Below are 18,003 nucleotides of genomic sequence, written 5' to 3'. Positions count from 1 at the left end.
ATTCCCGGATAGTTCTCACATCTCAAATAACCTATTTTGTCTCAGGGATAATGGGAAGAACAATAATTAACCTATGTTTTACATTTTGGAGAAAAAAAACCCCACAAACCTTTTCTTTAAGATAATATGTGATTTAGGGGCTTCCAAGTGGTGCAGTGGTTAAGAATCCTCCTGCCAATGTAGGGGACATGGGTTAGGTCTCTGGTCCAGGAAGATCCCACATGCCGTGGAACAATGAAGCCCGTGTGCCACAACAATTGAGCCTGTGCTCTAGAGCCCATAAGCCACAACTATTGAGCCCGTGTGCTGCAATGACTGAAGCCCACATGCCTAGAGCCCGTGCTCCACAAAAAGAGAAGCCACACCCCAATGAGGAGCCCGTGCACCACAATGAAGAATAGCCCCTGCTCGCTGCAACTAGAGAAAGCCCGTGTGCAGCAATAAAGACACCATGTAGCCAATAAATAAATAAATAAATTTATAAACAAACAAATGAAAACAACAAAACAAACCACAGAAAACAATAAAAAAAAAAAAAACAAATGACACAGTCAGGGAATTCCCTGGCTGTCCTGTGGTTAGGGCTTGGCACTCTCACTGTTATGGCCTCGGGGTTCAATCCCTGGTTGGGTAACTAAGATTCCACAAGCTGTGCAGCACAGCCAACAAGCAAACAAATTAACAAACAAAGACACAGTCAAAGGATACATCCTTAGAACTTTGAAAAAGGAAAGTTCTTCATTTTTCCTTAGTGAGCAAGGAACATAAGCCTGGTGTCAGAGAACATTGTGTCATTGTTCAAGTGGTGACCTCGCCAGGCCTCAGTTTACTTCTCTGTAAAATGGTGATAGATAAGGATGCTAAATATTTTCCCCAAACTCTTTCAGCTCTGGCATTCAATGGGTATATAATCAAATATTGCTTAATCTATGAAACAGGAGATGCGAATTGTTTAAATTTCTTTATTAAGAAACATAAGGAGGAACGTGGAATCAGAGAATAGAAGAAAAGGAATAAGTGAAAGAAAAAAAAGAAACATAAGGAGATCCCTGGTGGTCCAGTGGTTAAAACTCCGCGCTTCCACTGCAGGGGTCATGGGTTTGATCCCTGGTTGGGGAACTAAAATCCCACATGCTGCACGGTGCCACGTGGCAAAAAAAAAAAACAAAAAAACAAACAAACAAAAAAATCCAAAACAAAAAAAAGAAACAAAAAGAAATATAACTTCGTAGAATACCCTACTGTCACCAGCAAGTGGTGAGTAAGTGGCCTCTGACCAGAAGAACACAGTTAAAGTGATGGGATGTCACATCCACATTTTCATGATTAAAGGATTGGCACTTCTTCCTTGTTCATTCTCTCATGTTCCCTCCCTATCTCTCCCTCCCTCTGTTTCTCTCTCTTTCAGTCTCCCTCTCCCTCTGCCTCTGCCTCTGTCTCTCTCTCTCTCTTTATATTCCTGGATCTTGGGGCAAAAGCACAGATGTTAGATGCTGTTCCATGGAGAGGCCCACAGAGGAGAGAAGAGAGGGAGTTCCTGTGACAGCAGAATGAAAGGAACTCAGGCTTAGTCCAAACTAGAGCCTGACAATCTCACATGAGTGAGCTTGGAAGAAAAGCCTCCCACTACTCAGCCTCAGTTGAGGCCACAGCCCCAGCTGCATAGAGACCTTGAGGCAGAAGCATCAGCTAAGCTGTTCCTGCCCCACAGAAATGTGAGCAATTGAATGTTTACGCTTTATAATTGCTAAGTTTGGAGTAATATTGTCAGAGAGGACAGACGGCTAAGACCGTCTACCAGGGCTCCCATCCACCCTGTCTCCTGCTCTCACCTCTCAGCCTCCCTCAGCCACACTGCTCACCTGTTTCACCTGCTCTGGACAATCATCTCTGCCTGTGGATCTCTAAGCCAGCGGTGCCGTCTCCCTGACACACTGTCCCCATCATGTGCAGGGCTGGCTCCCACTTTCCATTCTGGGCCCAGGAGGTACCACCTCAGTGAGGCATTGCAGACCCTCCCACCCAGGGACTCCCAAGCCTTCCTCACAACATCCTGTTATTTTTGGTACAGCAGTTGCTCTTTTCTTTCACATGTCTTGCTTTTATGCTTTTGTCCTTCTCTCCTTCAGACTCCTGGAAGGCAGGGACCACTTGGTCATTTTCAACGCTGCATGTGGTCTCATTGGGCACAGGGTGAGTGCTCAGAGCATACTTACTGAATAAATAAATGGGAAGATCTTGGAGCTCCCCTTCCTGCTTCCGTCCATCTCAGTCTGTAGGTATGACCACTTGTAACAGGAGGTGCATGTTCGTGAGGCAGGGGCATGGCCAGAATGACTTCTGCAATACTCTGCCTGCTCCAGTAGCTCCAGGAAGCCTCCGTGGGCAACAGTGACCAGTGAGACTGCCTGCCCTCTGGTGGCCAGCACTGGCACTACGTCACCAGGCCTGAACCTTTATTTGAGGTCCTCAAGGCAGAGCTCTCCAGAGTCCCAGGGGTTAAGCAGCACCACCTTGCATCTTTCCACACATAGAAAAACAGTAAAATCATTACCTTGAGATATCTGTTCCTTGTGACTAGCAGAAATCTTTTACCAAGATGTATGCTTTTTAAAAAATTATTATTTATTTTAAAAATAATTTTATTGAAATATTTTTGGTTTACAAGGTTGTATTAGATTCAGATATACAGCAAAGTGATTCAGTTATACATATATATATATATATATATTCTTTTTCAGATTCTTTTCTCTTATAGATCATTAAAAAATATTGACTATATTTCCCTGTGCTGTATAGCAGGTCCTTGTTTATCTATTTTATATATAGTAGTGTGTATATGTTAATCCAAAACACCTAATTTCTCTCTCCCCACCCTTCCCCTTTGGTAACCATAAGTTTATTTTCTAAGTCTGTGAGTCTACCTGTTTTGTAAATAAGTTCATTTATATCCATTTTTTAGATTCCTTATATAAGCGATATATTTGTCTTTTTCTGTCTGACTTACTTCACTTAGTATGGTGATCTCTAGGTCCATCCATGTTGGTACAAATGGCATTATTTCACTCTTTTTTTTATGACTGAGTGATATTCCATTGTGTATATGTACCACAGCCAAGATGTATGCTTGAATACATGTACTTCCTTAGCCAGAAAATTCATCTATAAACTGGCTCCTCCCCTACCTCTTCAAAGCAGTTTACTCAGAGCTAGAGAGTGGTTGTCTCCTGGGCTATAATCCTCAGTAAGACCTAAATAAAACTTACACTCATGACTCTGATGTTGTGCATTTTTCTTTAAGTTGGCACCTCCAAATGAGGATGCCAAAGGGAATTCCCTGATTGTCCAGTGGTTAGGGCTCTGCATTTTCACTGCTGAGGCCCTGGGTTGGACCCCTGGTGCTACAAGCTGTGAAGCGCAGCCAAAAACAAAACAAAACAAGACAAAACAAAACAAAACATTCAAATGAGGACCCCAAGGACTCAACTAGGACTGGTCTTGTTCCTGGACCCCTGACTCTTGGCCCATGGGTCTGCCCCATTCTGCTCTACTGCAAATCCTCATTCTCCAAGTCCCCAAGGTTCTCTCTCCTCTGATAGATCTCCAAGAGTGGAAAGCATTTTCCCGAGCTCTCAGAGCACAGTAGGTCATTGGTGGAGGACCAAGGTCAAAGAGATTTCCAAGTATACAGAACCTTTGGGGTCAGCCAAGACAAGCACCCAATTCTTAAAGAAAGAAACAGCCCCTCTGGCCTGTAGCCTTTGACTACACTGGAGATGGGGGTGTGTGCTCAGCTCAGTTCCAGGAACTGAGAGTGGTGGCCCGTATGACCCCAGGCCCTGTCCCCAGAGAACACTGCGGAGGTGGTCCAAGCTCAAGCAGAACTCTAAGAACTTTGAGAATCCCCCTCATGCTCTGGACTTCATGCCAGGGGAATGGACGTCCCCTTTCTACGGCAGAGCTGTCTCCAGCCTCCTCCTCCTCTCTCTCTTGTCTCCTACGCTGTGTCTGTTCTTCCTTAACCGCCTCCCATGCCCCCAACTTCAGAGTTGGTTTCCCTTTGTGCCCACCTCTGTGCTTGTGGACACAGAGAGAAAAATGGCCTGACTTGGGAGGGGCTGGCAGGGGTTCCCCAAGATCTTAGGGGCTTTTATTTCCAAACCAAATGATAGGAGAGATTGATTCCTGGCTGAGGAAGCAGGAATCATCACTTTTCCTCTGGATCCTGCCGCTGTACTGTGCCCTAAGCCAGTCCCCACCTCTTTCTGGGTCTCAGTTTCTCAATTATACAGAGGCTGGGTGCAGAAGTGCACAACCAAGTGCAAAGGCGCACATGTTCTCAGGCTCCACCAACACTGGATGGGATGTTGGTGTGTGTGGGCTCAGATGGGCACAGGTGCACAGGCCCCCTCATGTGGGTGGATGCAGGTGGACATGTAGCAGGAGAGGCCAGGACTCCTGGTGAGGCCCCGGCAAGATCAAGGGGCCATGCACAGGCCCAGGGCAGGGAGTGCACCTGACCCCGTCTCCCTGCCCAAGCATGCACACTGGACCAAGGGCTCTGCTCAGGCAGCGAGCTCTTTGTGATGACCTATCTGCAGCCTTTAAGTGCCCCACATCCTCTGGACCCCTGAGGCCGGAGGTAATTTACATTGAACTAGTTCTCTGAATTGAACTGGCTTGGAAGTGATATTTGCTGCGTATAGGCTCAGGTCATGACAATGTACCCTGCGGTGTGCCAAATGTGTCCCCTTTACAACAGACTGGAATAAACCCAAGAACAGACTGAGAGTTGAAGCTGCATGTACTTTGTTTTTTGGTCTTTACAATAATTTTTTAATTAAGGGATAAGGATAAAAATGGGGTAACAGAATGAAGCCATACATTGATGATAGAAAATAGACATATTGAAGGTCATTGGGTTCCTGAATCTCTAGCTGGAGGCAAATCAACAAGCAAAGTCATTTGCTATCTAAAAGTCTGTGTTGTTATATGAAGTAAACAGAAGGTTATGAAAAGTTCAAACAACTGATATTTTCATGTATATCTGTTATAGCAGCTAACTTTAATTTAAAATCAGTAACAAAAGGATATAGTGAAGAAAGTTTTTTAAGAAAAATTCTGTTTTAAAATCTGAAAACAGCAAATACCATTGAAGTTCTGAAAGGATAAATTTCAAATATAATTTATAAGTTTATTTAAGAAACAGATCATGTTCTCTCTAAATATTTTTTGGATATTCAAGATGTATCATGCATATATATGGTACATATATGTCATATTATCAATGTTCTCTATATCTATATTTATATCTATCTATCTATCTACCTATTTATCTATCTATCTATCTATTTTGGCCTTGCCACCTGGTGTGCTGCAGGATCTTGGTTCCCCCACCAGGGACTGAACCCGAGCCCTGGGCAGTGAAAGGGCTGAGACCTAACCACTGGACTTCCAGGGAATTCCCAAGATGTATCATATTTTAAATCTATGATCATTATTTTGTTTTCAGATATTTTATAGCTGGTATGAGTGCACATGACTTTCTTGTCCATAAAAATGTAATTGAATACAGAGGGCCATGAGTATAATGTTCTTCATTTCTTTATATTTTGAGAGAAGTAGCTAAATGAGAGAAAAGCACAGTGTGTCTCTCCCTGACAAGCTCCAAGGCGTGAAAACTGTATTCCACTGCTTCTTATAGCTAAGCTCTGGACCTCAATTTCAAAACTGGGACAAGTCCAAAGTTTTCCACTTTTATCTTCTGCTTCAGTTATTTGTGGTTATCATGACTGCAAAGCCGATAATCAGAGAGGATTTTACTCCAAGCAGAGTTGCAGTGCTTTGTCCGTCGTAGGTTGAAGATCTGGTGGAGAATGTGATGGTGGAAATGGGCTGTTCTCTTCTAGGGAGTGAACAGAGGGGATTTTTTTCATATGGCCTAAAAGGCTGATGACTCCCTTGTTCTCCAGGCTATGACTCCAAGGAGTGAGGCATGTCCCAGGCAGGACACGGGCCCCTTCAGCAGAGAGGCTGAGGCGTTGACATATCGAGTGACTTTGCATCCTGGCCAGGAGGGGGCGCTTGTCCTTCTCCAAATACTGAGTCCGAGTGCCCTGCTCTGCTCTCAGTGGTCGGCAGGTAGCGCCGGAAGCGCTCTGGTTTCTGGGGGCGGGCGCATGCGCACCTCGCGGCTTCCCTGGGGGCCGAGCTGCTTTTCCGTCAGGAGGAGCGAGGAGGCGGCGCGGTGGCTTCGCGCCAGGTGCGTGCGCGCGTCCGCCCGCGTCCGCAGGAGGAGAGCGCTCCGGGCCGCGCGCCGCGTCTGAGGAGGTGATGAGGTAGCCGGGCTGGTGGTACACCGGGGCCGGTGTGGGGGCGGGGCGGGGCGGGGCGGGGCGGGCGGACAGGCAGCCGTGGGGGAGCCTGCCCAGGTGTGTCGTCGTGGAGGGGATGCGGTAGCGGGGACCCTGCAGCCGGGGGGCGGGGGTGGGGGGATGAGCGGGGACTCGGGACCGGCCTGGGGGACGCAAAACCCTGGGCAGAAGGGAAAGTTACGTTACCGACGTGCTTCCGTTCCTGTTTCCTCACCTGCCCTCCGGAGGTTGTCAACACCTCTGCTTGCCTTAGTGGCTGGGACAGTGTTGGCCTCCCCAGGTCCTCGAGGGCACGGAGCTCTTCACCCGCTGGTTCTGTGCGGACAATACGGAGAGATTCTAAAGGTAGTTGAAAAGATACTGACAAAAGTAAAGAGGAGGTGTGTTAAAACCCATTGCTTTAAGATTCATATTTTACGTATGTCAAAATCAGAATTTTCTATCATTTTACTTTCCTGGCTTTAAAGGAACACAAATTATCTGAAATATATTTAAAATATACTTCTTAACTTACCTTGTTTCCAGATTAAGATTTTGCCATGCTTGATAGTTTCTGGTAACAGTGAGCATCTTAGATATTTGTAAGTGTTAGATCATTGAAACGTCTTTTGCAGAATTCCAATGCAACTGGAAGTATTAAAAATAATAATAGCCAGGCCACTACCAATTTTTTTATAAGAATATAATGAAAATATTGTGAATCACCTTTAGAAGATCCAAACACAGTTGCGATTTTTCAGGTACTATACATCGCATACTACTTAAGACAATTTAAGATGAAATATATTAAAACTTCAATATATGTAAGAGCCAAGACAGTGGGTGCTTTCTGTAAATTAGATGCTTTCATTGCAAACAAACTTTCTCCTAATAAATTCAAAATCTGAAGGCATTTAGATTAATTTTGTATATCTCTATTCAAATGGTAAATTAGGGTATCTATAATTTTATTTTTTTATCGTAAGCTCCTTTCCCATAAGAATCGATATTTTGGGGACTTCCCTGATGGTCCAGAGATTAAGACTGTGCTGCCAGTGCAGGGGGCCTGGGTTTGATCCCTGGTGGGGGACTGGATCTTACAAGCCCCTCAGCGTGGCAAAAACGTTAAAAAAATTATATATATATATATATAATTTTTTTAATAGTAGATCTTTTCTGTACTGTTTTTTGGTTTATTTATTTATTCATTTTATTTATTTATTGACTGTTGGGTCCTCGTTGCTGCACACGGGCTTTCTCTAGTTGCTGCGAGCGGAGGCTACTCTTCATTGTGGTGCGCGGGCTCCTCATTGCCGTGGCTTCTTTTGTTGTGGAGCACGGGCTCTAGGTACGTGGGCTTCAATAGTTGCAGCACACAGGCTCAATATTTGTGGCTTATGGGCTCTAGAGCACAGGCTCAATAGTTGTGGCGCATGGGCTTAGTTGCTCCGTGGCATGTGGAACCGTCCCAGAGCAGGGCTTGAACCCACGTTCCCTGCATTAACAGGCAGATTCTTAACCACCGCACCACCTAGGAAGTCCAAAAAATTTGATATTTTTATCTGTAGATTCTTCATTCCCCATTTATTTCCTTTTCTTTTTCTTTATTTTTTATATCAGAAGGTGTATGCTTATGTCTTGTTAAAGCTTTTCATTCTTCTAACACATTTCAAAGGTGTTTTCTCTCATTGTAAACAAGGGGATAGGCCTTCTAATAAGCATGCATTTCATACACAGTCAGGATTTTTCCACGGAGAACTTTCTTAGCAATTTCCACTTGGTTCACAGTATCATCCCATCATGAATCCTGTGTAAATATTTGTAATACATTTATACCAAGATGCTTCTGATTTCACCACAGTGCATTTCCTGATATGATTTTACTTTAAATATTAATATAGTACTATAGTATTTGACTTTTGTTTTATATCATATACTAATATATGCCATAAATAAGTGCACATACATATTAATATTTGCTAAATTCATTAATTTTCATGGGATGGTAGCTGCTGATTGCCTTTGATCTTGATGCATTCTTATGAGTGTTTAAAGTACTTTTTAGAACAGGTATGAAAATATCCAATCTACTCACTGAATTCACAAAGCATGTTTATAAATTGTACACTATTTTGGGAGTTACCTGGTGATCCAGTGTTCAGGATTTCACGCTTTCACTGAGTTACATCATATCAGTTTTTTTCTTTTATTTCAATACAATTAATACATGTATTTCTTTTGAATTTTTTCTGCGGTGATGGAAGTGTTCTTTTTTTAAAAAAAATTGAAGTATAGTTGATTTACAATGTTGTGTTAAGTTCTGCTGTACAGCACAGTGATTTCAGTTATAAATATATATGCATTCTTTTTTATATTCTTTTCCATTATGGTTTATTACAGGAAACCTTGTTGATCCATCTTATATATAATAGTTTGCATCTGCTAACCCTAAAGTCCCAATCCTTCCCCACCTCCTGCCCCCCCAGTAACCACAAGTCTGTTCTCTATGTGGCTCTGTTTCTGTTTTGTAGATAAGTTCATTTGTGTCCTATTTTAGATTCCACACATAAGTGATATCATAGGATATTTATCTTTCTCTGTCTGACTTATTTCTCTTAGTATGATAATCTCTGGTCCATCCATGTTGCTGCAAATGGCCTTATTTTATTCTTTTTCATGGCTGAATAGTATTTCATTGTGTATATGTACCACATCATCTTTATCCATTCATCTGTCGATGGCACTTAAGTTGCTCCCATGTCTTGGCTATTGTGAATAGTGCTGCTATGAACATTGGGGTGCATGTGTCTTTTCAAATTAGAGTTTTCCATAGATATATACCCAGGAGTGGGATTGCAGGATCACATGGCAACTCTAGTTTTAGTTTTTTGAGGAAGATGAAAGTGTTCTTAACATGAACATACCTTATCATGTGATATGCTTGTTTAACTTCTTTTGTACAATCAAAGCAAGGAAAAGTATTTGGTTTTTTTTTTTAAGATTTATTTATTACGTATTTATTTATTTATTTTTGGCTGTGTTGGGTCTTCATGGGCTTTCTCTAGTTGTGGCAGACAGGGGCTAGTCTTCATTGCTATGTGCAGCTTGTCATTGCAGTGGCTTCTCATTACAGAGCATGGGCTCTAGGAGCTTGGGCTTCAGTAGTTGCAGCACACGGGCTCAGTAGCTGTGGCTCATGGGCTGTAGAGCACAGGCTCAGTAGTTACGGTGCACGGGCTTAGTTGCTCTGAGGCATGTGGGATCTTCCTGGACCAGGGATTGAACCTGTGTCCCCTGCATTGGCAGGCGGATTCTTAACCACTGCACCACCAGGGAAGTCCAAGTATTTGCTTTTTATGTTTTCAACTGTATTTAATATCTAACCTGATTTCTTAGGCGCACTGTGTATTTCTTTTGAATTGTAGTAAACATATAGGAACCGATCACTTTTAATCTTGACTTACATTCTAACTATATGGATGGACATTGTAATAACATGTAATTTTGACTAATTGAGAGATTCTGAGGTTCGAATTTCCAGTAATTCCATGTGATCTTTTAAAAGGCAACTTATTTCTGGCACAGAATGTGGCAGCATCTGAAATCACTTTCAAGATAATTTGCTACTGTTGGTCCTCTGATTTTGCCACCTTCTTCTATCACCTAGGCAGTGATGAGTTTGAATATTTTTAAAACACATCTGATTAGAAAAAAAATCATGATTATAAATTGAATCTTTGTGGTCACAACTTTTCTCATTATTCTGAACTTGTATTGACAAAATAGTTGATTTTGTGCTGTTAGTCCTGAAATGTAAACATGGAAACAAAACTAAAACAAGCATTCTTGGAATGTGAGCCCATCACAATAAATCATTAGTCATTTTATTTTTGTTTTATAAACTGACCTGTTGAATATGTTCAGCCATGAAGTGAAATAGACTCACTTCAGTCTGAATCCTGGCCTACATCTATGGTGACAGGCTTTTTAGAGGTTGAACCCAGGACACAGCCGTTCCAGTAAAACAGTAACAACCAAGAATACTTCTAAATAACATAATGTATAATAAATAATTATACACAGGGGCATTAATAATTTAACATAAAGTGTGTAATATGGGTGCTACAGGAAATTATGTGTTATCTTGGGTTATTACGTCATTGTGTCATAAATCCAATTTTTAAAAATAATAGAAGTAGGTAACAGTGGAAATTTTTATTGGTTAATACTAGTAGGACAACATATAAATAAAGTGTTAGAAAAAGTCAAAATTTGATGTATTTGATTAATATATTTTAATTGGAAATAGTCTCAGATTTATAAAAATTTTGCAAGGAGAGTGCAGGATTCCACAAGTAGCTCTGACCAAGTGTCCTATTTTAATACCATCTCCGATAATTAGAGTACATGGTTATAATTAATGAACCAATGTTGATATGTGATTATTAACTACAGTCCACTCTTTTTTCAGAGTTCTTGGTTTTACCTTTTTGTTCTCTAGAATCTCATTTAGGATAGCTCACTGTATTTAGTGGTCATGTCTCCATTGTTAGAGGTTCTGAGACATCTCTTGTTTTTGATGATGGAGACAATTTTCAGGGGTACTTGCCAGGAATTTTGTAGCATGTTCTCCACTTGAGATTTACCTGGAATCTCCCCCATGATTAGCCTGGACCTTTGTGTTCTTGGAGGGGAAAACCACAGAGGGTAAATGTAGTTCACAACAGCGCACACGCAGGGCAAAAGCTCTGAGGGTGACTAATTACTGTTGATGTGACCCCGGTCCCTGGCTGAGTGGGGGCTTGTCAGTTTCCTCCTCTGTAAAGTTCCTCTCCCCCCCAGTCCATTCTGTCTCTACTTTGGGAAGGATGTCACTATGCACAGACCACGTTTAAGGAGTGGGAAGCTATGCTCCACATCCCTGATAGTTACAACATTTATATCAACTATTTGGATTTATGTCTGAAAGATTCCCACACTCCCATATTATCTATTTATTTTTTTCCAAAAATTTTTTTCGAAAAAAAAATCGACAGAGAGTTTATGAAACGATGCTGCACCTCAGTAATGATTAGAGAGACGCTGGATGCAACAACCATCTATGCCTCGAATAGTGTCTGGCACGTAGTCTGTGCTCAGTAAATATCTGTGAATGAGTAAGACTTAAAAGCTGTGAGGGAGGGCACGCAGAGTGTGCACCGTTGGCAAAGAGATTCCAAGCAGAGGGAAGAGCAAGGGAACATGCCACAAGGAAGGGACGTGCCTGGCTTGTTTGACGACCGTCAGGAATGCTGTGTGTTTGCAGTAAGTGAGCAAGGGAGAGAGTCCTGGGGGTTGTGAACAGGCTTGTCAGCCATTGGAAGGACTTTGGCTTCTACTCTGGGTGAAATGCCAGGGAAGGGTTTTAAGCAGAGGAGGGACATTATCTGACGTACTCTGGCTGCGGTCTCACGAATTGTCTAACGGGCAAAAGGAGAATCTGGGGGCCAATTAGGAGATTGCTGTAGTGACCCAGGTGGGAGCTCAGGCAGGTTGTTAGCCGTGGAGATGGTGACAAGTGGGCAGGGTTTAGGTGTGTTTTTGCAGGTTCAACAAGGGCCAGCCCCACAGGTGTGACACTTTTGCTATCACACTCTCCTTTGTTCAGAAAAGCCTGTGCTTGTTTTCATGCTTTGTTATTACCATCTTGAAATATTTTTTCTGGCTTTATTGAGATATAATTGACATAACACTTGGTAAGCTTAAAGCGTGCAGCATGGTTGTTTGATAACCTGTATATTGTGAAACAATGACCATAAGGTTATTTAATGCTTTATTTTTTGTGTGATGAAAATGTTTGAGATCTATGCTCTTAGCACCTTGCAAGGATATTATAAGTTTTTTAACTGTACTCACCATGATGTACATTAAATTTCCCAGAACTTTCTCATCTTATAACTGGAGGTTTATACTCTTTGACCACCAATTTCTCATTTTCCCCACTCCCCAGGCCCTGGCAACCACCATTCTATTCTCTGTTTCTCTGAGTTTGGCTCTTTTAGAATACACATACATATAAGGTTTTACAGTTCTACTTTTAATCTTTTAAAAGTTTACAGTGTGATCTGAACCATTTATATGCTGCAGTCTGATTACCACCATAGCTTTACTTAATTCTATATCACATCCCATAATTATACTTTATTTTTGGTGAGAATATTTATGATCCAGTATCTTAGCAATTTTGAAATGTATAATACAGTACTGTCATTTTTGACCACTGTGCTGTGCATTAAGTCTGCATAACTTATCTTCTAGTATCAAGTTTGTACCTTTTAATAACACTTCCCCAATTTCTTCATGTCCTTATCCCCTAGTAACCACCATTCTACTCTCTGTTTCTAAGGGTTTGGTTTTAGAGTCCATATATAGGTAATATCACATAATATTTATCTTTCTCTGGCTTCTCTCACTAAGCATAATGCCCTCAAGGCTCCTCCATCATGTCTCAAATGGCAGGGTTTTCTTCTTTCTTTCCTTTTTTTCCCCTCTTTCTTAAGGCTGAATAATATCCCATGTGTAAATACCACATCTTCTTTATTTATTCATCTGTTGTGAATAATGATGCAATAAACATGTGAGTGCAGATATATTTTTGATACCCTCTTTTTATTTCCTTTTGCTATATACCAGGATGTGTTATTGTTGCAGCATATGGTCATATATTTAAATTCTTTGAGCAACCTCTGTAGTTTCTCCATAGTGGCTAAACTATTTATATCCCCACCAACAGTGCACAAAGGTTCTCTTTTCTCCACATTCTCACCAACACTTATCTCTTGTCTTCTTGATAATAGCCATTCTAAAGGTGTGAGATTATATCTCATTGTGGTTTTGATTTGTATTTCCCTGCTTTTTAGGGATGTTGAGCATCTTTTCATGTTCTCACTGACGATTCAGAAGTCTACTTTGGAAAAGTATGTATTCAATTCAACTGACCGTTTTTAAATTGGATTTTGTTTTCTGTTTTTGCTGCTGAGTTGTATGAGTTCAATGTATTAATAGATTTTTGGATACAAACCTTTTACCAATATATGCTTGACAACATATTCTCCTTTTCTCTTTTCTCCCTTAACATTTTGTTAATTCTTTCTTTTGCTGTGCAAAAAACTATTTAGGTAGATGTGGATCCACTGAATTGATTTTTATTTTTGTTGCTTATGCTTTTAGGGTTATATTCAAAAAAATTACTGCCAAGACCAATGTTAAGGCACTTCTTCTCTATGTTTCCTTCTAGGAGTTTTAGGGTATCAGTCTTTATGTTTGTCTTTAATCCATTTTAATTAATATTTGTGAGTGCTATAAGATAGGGATCTAATTTCATTTTTTCTGCATGTAGTTTTCCAGTTTTCCCAACAGTATTTGTTGAAGACACTATTCTTTGTACATTCACAATAGCATCAAAACCAATAGAACAGTTAGGAATAAATTTTACCAAGGAAGGGAAATAATCGTACAATAAAAACTTTAAGACTTGGATGAAAGAAATCAAAGGAAAAAAAAATGGAAAGATATACTGTGCTCATGGATCCGAAAAATTAATATTGTTCAGGTGCCAACACTACACATCTAAGGATTCAGTGCAATCTCTATGAAAAATCTAGTGGCATTTTCACAGACACAGAAAAAAATTTTTTTGAGGACTTCCCTGGTCGCACAGTGGTTAAGAATCCGCCTGCCAATGCAGAGGATGGTTTCATTCCCTGGCCCGGGAAGATCCCACATGCCATGGAGCAACTAAGCCTGTGTACCACAACTACAGAGCCTGTGTGCCACAACAACAGAAGCCTAGAGCCTGTGCTTTGCAACAAGAGAAGACAGTGCAGTGAAAACTAAAAGCACTGCAATGAAGAGTAGTCTCCACTCTCTCAAACTAGAGAAACCCCGTGTGCAACAATGAAGAACCAATGCAGCCAAAATAAATAAATAAATTAAAAATATTAAAAAAAGAAAAAAGACCTTTAAACTTTGTAAAACAAAAGACCCCAAATAGTCAAAGCAATGCTGAGAAAGGACAAGTTAGGAAGCATCAAACTTCCTTATTTAAAACTATATTACAGCAACGAATACCCAGCGCAGCCAAAAAAAAATTAATAAATTAATTAGCAATCAGCACTTTCCTCCTCTTTATACAAACTGGCATCCCAGATTGAGACAAGGACCGTATGCTGCCAAGAAGACCCTTTCCCAGAGTGGAGCCCACCCCTCATGGACAAGACCAACAACTTCTCAAAGCTGAATGGTTTACGTTGCTGCATTCAGGAAAGACTAAACTTAGAGACCCCTGGGAATGTTACCCCCCTTAGACAATAGGAGAGGGGAAGAGACCCAACCCTTCCCACTACCTCCAAAATCAAACGAAAGATGCGAGGAATGCTCCAGCCAGCCTGGGGCTGCCATGTCTCAATGTGTAGAATGAAAGGCACTCTCCTCCTCCCAACCATTGGAAAATCCAAATGCGCCCCTCCCACAGGACAGGAGGCAGTTTTCAACTACAAGGTAACGTAGAAAAGGGGTTTCGCTCCCTGTTGGCCTGAGAGCATCAGAGCTGAGGGGGTGCACTGTGTAATTCACCACTTTTCTCCAGCACCCACCTTGAAAAATGGATCTTATCAATTGGAAATGTCTACATTGGCCCAAGGAGGGAAAACCATCCATCCGTCCATCCATCCACCCATCCATCCATTCATTCATCCAACCATCCATCCATCCATCCATCCTTCCATCCATCCATCAGCTTCTACATACGCCTGGCACACCACCAGACTCTGGAAATGCTCATGACACTGCCACTCGCCCATCAGGGGAATTGGAAGCATCCTCTACTCTGGATCCATGGAGTGGAGCCACCATGCTCTCACCTAAGCAGCACAAGCGCTACATCCATGAAAGCCACTACGGCCGTGCCTGTTTCTCCAAGTTAGGCTGTTTGTCCAGGGGGATCCACCAAGAACCCCAATTGAACGGAAACCAATCTGATATCCTTCTGTCTCCTTCTGTGTGTCAACAGATTCTCCGAGAAGTGGATGCTCCCAAATGCTGCTGGACAGGATGCAGCTGCCAGAAAGCCGGTGGGGATGTTTCCTTACCTGCTTCTGCTCAAGGGCAGGAGATCCTCCAGGGCAGATCCTCTGTCAGCCACAGGATCTAACCCTATTGGCTCCAATCAGATCCTGGAAAACAGGTCGTCCTCTGCGGGTGGCCTTGCCAAGCAACAGAAGATAGGCATATATATACATGCCATCCCCGGGACCATGGCTCATCTCTGAGAGCAGAAAATGCACACTGATCGAGACAGTCTCCTTCTTCTGAACTGTACCTGTGGACTCAAACAGCTCATGCTGACAAGACTCCCTGCTCACACGGCTCTTCTCGTTCACATTCACACCCCTACCCCCACCCCCTAACCCCCAACCACCCTGATGCCAATGCCAACACCACCCAAACACACAACTTACATTTTTCCAATACCATACTGCAAAGAGTTTGTACTTGTGCCTCCCCCTCTCCGTAGACGTCTCCCAATAGGTCTGCAGGATTCTTTTCTGTGAATCTTTCAAATCCATTTTGTGCACTTGGTTTGCTCTGTTCACTGCATTTTTCACTGCTCTGGATTTCTTTGTTGTTTCTGGTGTTGGGGGTGGGGGGGTGGGCGTGGGGAGGTTAGGGTTTTTCATTTGTTCGTTTGGTTTCTTTGCCTGAGCTCAAAGTGTTGTTGAGTTACCTTCTGTAAGGTTCAGGTGGCATGCTCCTTTGAGGATGAACATGGGAGACAGAAGCCAAATGTCTGATGTCACAGGACGTCCAGGCACTTTAGGAGAAGTGAACCAAACTGCCACCAGATACAATGAACTGCTCTCTCCCCTGCTGCTGGAATGCTGTCCCCCTGGGAATCAGGAATTCTCAGCTGAGAAATCCTCTAACTCCACAACCGTACGCATTCCACTCTCATGTGTGACTCGACTGTGATCACTTCAAGTCTCCATGAGGATGCACTGCGCTCCGTGGACTGCAGTGCCCAGCATGGTGGCCAGCATGCAGTGCCCCCTACCCCACCTCAGAGAGCACAGGAGATGCTCTGTGCCCATTTTAGGAAGGAGTGAAGGCTCTTCGGTGCTCAGATACTGCCTCGCTCCAAACCCACTGCCTTCTCCCTTCTTGTCTTTGCGAGGGAAGGCTCAGCACCCAGTGGGATCTGTCGGAGATGCAGCGGCCACCCCCCTGGGAGCAAGCGGTCCTGGGTTGAGATGGGCCTGGCTGGCACCAAGGCATAGGCTGTGCTCTGCTTGCTCTTTCTCCTAGCGCTACTGGAGGGAAGTGTGGGGACCAGCGTCCCCATCACTGGGCCCATCCGACCTGGCAGAACCCTCTTTCCTGAGCGTGGGGCCCTGGACATCCAAGGGACTGCCCTTCTCAGAAGCCACAGGCACCCTCGTTTGCCCTCGGTACCAGGGGGATGAACTTCAGACATGAAACTGAGAATAATCATCCTATCCCGTGGACCAGCGGTGATTACACACCAAAACACCCATGCAATACCGTCCCTCTTGGTGGCTTGAGTCAAAGGAAAACCCCTTCTAGAAACACAGCTTTCCATTGGTGTTGAAGAACGACACTTCCGGGTTTCTGGAGTGCACTTCCGCCCAGACAAGACAGGGCACCTCTCCAGAGATACACAGCCCTGCCCCCCCAACCCCGCGATGAATTTCATAGGTCTTCATTTCTCGAATTAAACACTCATGCCAATGATTTCACTCAGTTTATTACCAAGTAGACTGCATCCAAACCCTGTCCCGTGCCAGGTTCGTTTGATCCATTTCCCATGGCCCAGACACGCCCATCATTAGCAGAGGTGGTGTCGGGGTGTCTGTCTCGTGGGGCTCCACAGGGCTCCTTCCACGGTGCAGGTGCCTGAGGATGTCTGAGGGAAGCCTGGTCCGTCAGACACGGCCTGCCCCTCGCGGTTTCACCCTCAGTCCAAGAGCCCCTTCCAGGTCCCCCGAGGCTGAAACCCAGGTCGGAGCTACCCTGGGAGCTTCTCACTCCACTCCACGTGCTCAAAGGCATCCTAGAGGCAGGGAGCTCTTTGGAACCACGATCTCCACCATCCATTCTCCAGTGGAGTGAACACCATGCCAGGGGCTGGCCTGGAAGATGGCTGGGCGTGGAGGGACGGTGCGTGGGGTGTGGGGTGGGGATGAGGCACCGGGCAGGCCTGGGCAAGGGCTCCCCGATTCTGTCCACCCCCTCCTCCCCACACGGGCCCTGTGGCGTCTCCCGCAGAGTCGCCCTGGGGATTGGGGTCCTCGGCATTCCACCTTGGCTTTCCTCACTTACAAGACAAACCACGGTAAGTGGATGTGCCTCAAGGCTGTGTCCCCACGAGGGAGAATCTGATTGGGCCCCAGTGTTAGTCAGTGTTTGCTTCAGGGGATAAAGGGATGAGGGGGAGGGGGAGGGGCGGGTGGAGGGGGAGCGGGAGCACTGACGTGCTGTGAACTCGGCCAAGAATGCCCCTTCCTTCACCTGGAGCCACTGGCCCACTCCAGGGGGTTGTCCCAGGCTTTCCCAGGCATGATGCAGTTGTTTTGGCCCACGTTCCCAGAGGTGC

At 43.7% G+C, this 18,003-nt stretch overlaps 1 long non-coding RNA gene across 2 annotated transcripts; it reads left to right on the top strand.

Annotated features, from left to right (window-relative positions):
* Window positions 1–6,291: 6,291 nt before the first annotated feature.
* LOC130858038 (uncharacterized) lies at window positions 6,292–16,014 on the top strand. Of its 2 annotated transcripts, none has more exons than XR_009054971.1 (3): window positions 6,292–6,338; window positions 13,253–13,309; window positions 15,403–16,014. It is a non-coding gene; the product is annotated as an uncharacterized LOC130858038 (long non-coding RNA). The 2 variants fall into 2 exon arrangements; XR_009054970.1 differs by lacking the exon at window positions 6,292–6,338 and adding an exon at window positions 6,474–6,719.
* The last annotated feature ends 1,989 nt before the right edge of the window (window positions 16,015–18,003 follow it).

This window comes from Hippopotamus amphibius, chromosome 8, assembly GCF_030028045.1.
Source record: "Hippopotamus amphibius kiboko isolate mHipAmp2 chromosome 8, mHipAmp2.hap2, whole genome shotgun sequence".
NCBI classification, from domain to species: domain Eukaryota; kingdom Metazoa; phylum Chordata; class Mammalia; order Artiodactyla; family Hippopotamidae; genus Hippopotamus; species Hippopotamus amphibius.
The sequence above is the reverse complement of the archived record's forward strand: the minus strand, read 5'-3'. Positions and strand labels throughout refer to the sequence as shown.